Here is a 6,000-nt window from a genome sequence, read left to right as displayed (position 1 = left end):
AATTGTAATTTTAGTAAAGTACTTCATGTAAACGCGAGGACATTGAAGCTAACATTCGCCACTCGCTGTGGGACTGCCCTGCTCTCAAGCCTACAATGATCCGGCACCATAACTTAGCGGGTCTTTCTCCAAGCAACCCTGCTTTATATATTGCCTGGCCGCTGGGACCATGCCACCGCTCTCTACTGGACTTCATAAAATCAGTTAGCCTTTTTTCATTAATTAATTAATTTAATTATGTCTATATCTTTCATCACACCTTCACCCATTATTGATGCGCCCAGGCAATAAATCTCGATTAAAAAAAAGAACATCATTCCTTGCCTAATGCTCGTGAAATATGCACTTCCGCGCGTGCCGGTTTTCATTAATCATCTATCCCAATTGCCGCTTCAGCACCACGAGCGATTTCATAAGAAATTAGAAAACAGCGAGTGGAGAGAGTGTTTACGTGGTCCTTCAGTTAAGTCCAAATAGCCAAATGTTTCTATATTTAATAGAGTGCCGATCAAATACATTTGAAGGAACACATTGTGTGACCATATAAATCTGGATAAACGTGGATTCTACATGTAGCACAAATAAAACTCTCCAGAGTGAAACTGTTTCTTCAGAATAGTTTTCTGAAGTAGGCCGTATCAACGAAGCTACTGACTTTTTCATCTGTAATGCCACCTCTTGTGCAGTTGACAATGCAGCTACACTACCCGGTGTTCCAATTTGGAGTTTCAGATTTTTTAAAACACAAACAAAGAACACTACACAAAAGCTGTTTGTTTACATGGAATATCCGGCTAGGCGGGCGCTAACTGCGAATATAGTTGTAATGTAATATCTTTCATTAACTAAATGCAATATTTAACTTTTTACGCACTGCAGCTACCAGGCATGCCTATAATGAAAGCTTAGAGATTGTGGTTCTTGTGGCTATTCAGAGTTGTACGATTTCACTAATGCGCTCGTGTCCTGAGATATGCACGTCTAACATTTCAGCCCAATACGTTTAATTACGCATCACAGAGCGCGGCACTGAGCATGAAGCTGCTATCTGGTGTGATGCAGCTGTTGCCTATGGTGCACCGTCTGTGAAGAATGTGAAATAACAGGCGACGGCGATTGTGTTTCGTTCTTGGCTGGAGCTTTTGTTCCTGGCCAGGGAAACCGAAGAATGACTGTGAGGACGACGTGAGGCGAGCTCTGTTACTTTAAGCGATTGCTATTATAGTGAATGATAAGACGTGGTGCCGCTTTAGACTTCGCATGCAGTCAAGCAGAGCGATACGGCCCAGCTGGCCAAGAGCGAAAAGTAATCACCGTCGCCTGTCACTCTGCAGCTGCGTTTTCAAAATAAAGAAATATGCTAACTGGTGTGAATACAAGTTAGCAATTGCATTTGGTTAATTATAGATAATTCTATGACATTTATCTTCAAAATTTGCGTTCGCCTGACCGCATATTTCATGTACAAAACGAAATTTTGTATAAGAATCTATTTTTTCCTAAATCCATAAAATTTAACCTTGAACACCCTATAGTAGTGTGTATCGATTGAGAGAATTTACATTAACCTTTGTATAATGCCTACATTGCGCAATTTGAAGAAGACAAACATGCACAATGCTGAGAAAGAGAAATCGGAACTCGTCCTTTTACCGTGGGAACTCGATCTACACGTTCCTGGCATTCTTAGAAAATTCTAATTATTGTCTTCTGTGGCCCAGTTGTCTAAGTTCAATCAGTTTAAACGTCCCGATGCCCGCCTTTCTTTTTAAACTCAACGCTGAAGGTAGGAGGAGTCAACCAACGCATGGAGTGCCTTTCAGCCAGACCCGTAGCTGCATGCTTGCCGCTCTGCCATCAGCGGAAGTATAAATCAAAGAGTCAACGCGTATTTTTTATGTCCGTGGGCCTAATTTGCGGCTATGTTTCTACGACAGAAACTATTCATTCACGGAAACAAAAAACAAAATAAAGGTGGAAGCGAAGCGGCCACGGCACTGTCTGAAAGCCACTCCACGCGTTGGTTGACTCCTCCTACATTCAGCTTTGAGTTAAAAAAAAAAGGCAGGAGCCAGGAAGTTTAATCCGAGTGTAGATCGAGTTCCCGCGGTAAAAGGACGAGTTCACATTTCTCTTGAGCGCATGTTTCAGTGGTGCGCCACTGCCCTGCAATCGCAGCGACTGCCACCTACGGGGCATGTGAAAATCAGGTTGCTCTTCCCGCGCAACATATTGTGGCCAGTCATCAACTGAACTCCACCTGTGACGCTAGGTAGCTTACTCACTATCCAATGAACAGGTTGTGATGACGTCAAAAGGTCACAAGACCTAGGTGGTTCATCTGTGATATATAGGTTGCTCCTTTGGGATGTTGCGTAGATTTTTCGCTCCCCGCCAACAACGCCGGCGCCGACGACAACGCCGGATTTTCAGCGATACAGGGAATGTAACGCTATCACGTTAAAAATTAAAATTTGACCCCTGGACAGCTGTGAGTTTGCAGGAAGGCCACATTACGTTGCTTGATGCAGCATAGCAAAGCCCTTTGACCTCACTTTTATAAGTCCGAATTTGAACTAATCAGTGTCACCCAACTGACCACTATCTATAAATGAATGTCAGAGAAATGCTATTTCACGAGGAAAGCGCGCCTTGAGATATTTGGGAATGTTGTTAAGCGATCGAAATTTAATTTTAATGGTAGAAAACTCTGGTTTTTCGTTACTGGTATTTATCAACAAGTAAAACTTTTCCAAACTAACAGCTCATTTACAATTTTGAACACATTCACATATAAATGAAAAAAATTTAGCAAAAGTAATTAAAGGTGACGCAACATTGTGGTGATAATAAAAGCACAAGAGCTATTTTACAACCTATTTTTATTTTGATGTGAACAAATAAATATACATACAATCACAGATTAAAGTTTTTAAAAAGCAGCCAATATAATTTTGGTTGCCACATCTTCCTTTCAGTATCAGAACCGGAAACAAAGGACACCATTTGTGTATTATGCATAACGTAGTGATAGCCGCCCTTAAGACGAAATTTGAGTAATTTTTATTGAACAATCGAATTTATTTGCTGGTTTTGTTACGTTGCTAGAAATTCGGCATTTAATTTCATCAAGTGAGCAATGAAGACTTTCTGCCAAGGTTCATATTGTTATATTGTATTGTATCACTTTTATTTCACTTGTTATTGAAGTCTAAGCAGCAGCTGCACTTTGATGACCTGTTACGTACACAAAGAAATTTGTTATTTATTGTTGCCGTGTTGCGTTTAAACACTTTTGTGCCAGCAGCCCACTTCACTATGCTGAAGGTACCAGCTTGATGTTGCCTTTGTCACATGTGTTTTTATGCTCAAATCTGTTGAAGCAGGAAAATATTTCTCCGTTTGGTTTATTTTTATTTCTGTTATGGCTTATGCTTGTTTTGCGCCTAGTGTGTGAATCGTGCAAGTTCTTATTTCTAGCCATTTCTGAAGCGTAAAGTGCTCTCTTCCGATTCACTGTGTACTAGGAGGCTCATTGTTGCAGCAAAAGCCACGGATTTTGTAAAAGTCGAGAGAATAAAAATGAAGGAATACAAGTGTTAGTTGCCGAATGCAAACAGAATGTTTTATTTTAATGTTTCAGTATTTTACTTTCAGAACTGCATAACTAGCTTTTATTTACAGATGCTTTCTGAAAGCTTCAAAGAAGCATAAATATTCAAAATAAACTTCAAAGGGCGGGCTTTCTGTCGAAGCAGCATTACTGCGCACTTTACCCCCTCTAAAAAAATCGCCTGGAGTTTTGCATTCATCATAGCAGGAATGACTGCTGTGCACTGTACAAACCAGTGCTGCTTCACCGACTGCTACTTTGGGGCACCCGAGTTCTTCTGGAGCCAAGAACTTGCCTTTTAACTGCTCATAAATTATCTTTTTGCACTCAAACTTGCTGTTTCTTTTGTTTCACGCTTCATCGAATTGAATCACTTCCATTTTCGAAAACTGTGCTCATAAAGTCATTACAGAGTTATCATTGAGTCATCAGACGGACAACTTGCTGACTTTTATCGACCATATTGCCACAGTACCAAGCAATCCAGTGGCGCTATACCGCGGCCGAACTGTTTTAGATGGGACTTGCCATACCTTGCGCACTCGAGGGGCTAGGGATTCGTCTTCGTCGCTCGAGCGCCCTGCTGTATTGCACTCCCAGCGCGTCTAATTAAACCTGGTTTGAGTGCTTCGCCCGTTTGTCGGTGACAAATTTGGTAATGGTTCTGGGTGACGGTCCATGTACGCTGACCTCGAGGACACTCTTGACGTCAGTTCTCAACGCGTGGCTACAACACCAGTCCACAAGACGAGCCGCCGCCTGCGGGGCCTACAGCCAGAGTGCGGGCAACTCTCAAGACCAGCAAGGGCCATGACGTCCGCTACGGCTAGCCAGACAAGTCAGCATTCCGGGAATGTCCCGCCGTTCGTCCTTCACACGCCTCGGTCGCCTCCATCATTCCACGGTGAGAGGTTTGAGGACGTCGAAGACTGGTCGGCCAGCTTTGACCGTGTGGCGGGCTTCAATGAGTGGGACGGCAAGCGCAAGCTTCTCAACATCTACTTTGCGCTGCAGGACTCGGCCAAAACGTGGTTTGAGAACCACGAAGCTTCCTTTACCACCTGGGAGGCTTTTCGTCGAGAGCTGCTAGCGACATTTACCAGCAGCGAAATAAAAGAGAAGGCTGAAATCGCCTTGCGCTCAAGATCATAGCAGCCGAATGAGAGCGTCGCGATGTTCATAGAAGACATGACGCGACTGTTCAATCAGGCCGACCCTGCTATGCCCGAAGCTCAGATGGTACGCCACTTAATGCGTGGCGTAAACGAGCAGCTATTTGCCGGACTGGTCCGTGACCCGCCACGAACAGTGTCCGACTTCAGCAAGGAGGCAATGGGTATCGAGCGCTCTCTGCAGGAACGGGGCGCCCACTACGGACGTCAGGCTACTGTTGTAGCCGCCTCTCAGTACACGCCTACGTCGCTGCCCGCCGAGGACCTTCGGGAGCTTGTAAGAAGCCTTGTGCGTGAGGAACTGACGAAACTTCGCTTTGAAGCTCTACAGGTCAGCGTCGCTGACGTAACGGACGTGGTCCGCGATGAAATTCGACGAGTTGTGCAGCCACCCCCAGCTCCACACCCGGCGCCCTCCGTTATGACGTACAGCGAGGCGCTACGAAGTCCCGGGCCAGCGATGCGAGCTTTTTTCCCCGTCGCTCCTGTGCAATGCCTGCAGGAGCCAGTCGCAAGTGTACCCTCCGTGCCGCAGGAATTCAGGCCCATCATGAGCAAAGCGCACGTTTGGCGTACGCCAAACAATTGGCCGCTTTGTTACCACTGCGGGGAGCCCGGCCACATCCTCCGCCACTGCCCCTACCGCAGAATGGGTTTAAGGGGGTTTTCACCTGATGCACCTCGACCAAGCTATGGTGAAAGACCACGGGATATCGAACAGTACTTGGCTGATAACGTGCAATCTTCGACCTCGCAGCGACGCCAGTACCGATCGCCATTTCCAAGGCGGTTCTCTTCGCCCGGCCGTCCGTCATCCTCTGGCCAGTTCAGAGGCACGTCTCCACGTCGGGAAAACTGAAGACGGCGTCCTCCGGGGGATGGGCTGCCGCTACAAGACCGAGTCAAGAGCCTCCACCCGACGATTCGCCGCGACGCTCCGACCGATGATAACCTGAACCGACGACCTCGACGACGCGCTGCGACCGACTGGTCTCCGTCGAAATACCGGTATCCGCCAACAACCACGACGTTACCGCACTCGTGGATACCGGCGCCGATTTTTCTGTAATGAGCCGACGGTTAGCCACGGCCTTGAGGAAGGTTCTGACCCCTTGGTCTGGGCCACAGATCCGAACAGCTGGTGGCCACGTGGTAACTCCTATCGGTGTGTGCACTTCGCGAATCCAGATCCGCGGTGTTACTTTCCCTGGCTGC

This window comes from Amblyomma americanum, chromosome 6 (assembly GCF_052857255.1).
Source record: "Amblyomma americanum isolate KBUSLIRL-KWMA chromosome 6, ASM5285725v1, whole genome shotgun sequence".
NCBI lineage: Eukaryota > Metazoa > Arthropoda > Arachnida > Ixodida > Ixodidae > Amblyomma > Amblyomma americanum.
This window is presented reverse-complemented; position numbering follows the sequence as displayed.